Source organism: Arachis ipaensis, chromosome B09, assembly GCF_000816755.2.
Source record: "Arachis ipaensis cultivar K30076 chromosome B09, Araip1.1, whole genome shotgun sequence".
Taxonomy (NCBI): domain Eukaryota; kingdom Viridiplantae; phylum Streptophyta; class Magnoliopsida; order Fabales; family Fabaceae; genus Arachis; species Arachis ipaensis.
The window spans coordinates 24,992,705-24,992,992 of record NC_029793.2 but is presented as its reverse complement, the minus strand read 5'-3'; positions in this window follow the sequence as shown (position 1 = coordinate 24,992,992).

The window sequence follows — 288 nt, the reverse complement described above, 5'->3', positions numbered from 1 at the left end:
AAAATAATAATAATTAAAAAAAAATAGAAAAGGCATTGTCTTTGATCTCTAAATGAAAGGCCTTTGCCTTTATTGGTAACTTGTTTCTTAAAATCAATAAATAGGTTTCCTAAGAAGATAATGACATTAGATTTATATCTTTGATTTATGAAAGGCTAATTGACATTAAATGTAAACCTTTTGATAAGGATTTATATATATTTTTTGTGCTCTCTTTTGCAATACTGTTGTTGTTGTGCATGATATAAATGAAAAAAAATGGTTATTAAAAAAAACCTTTAATTTCCT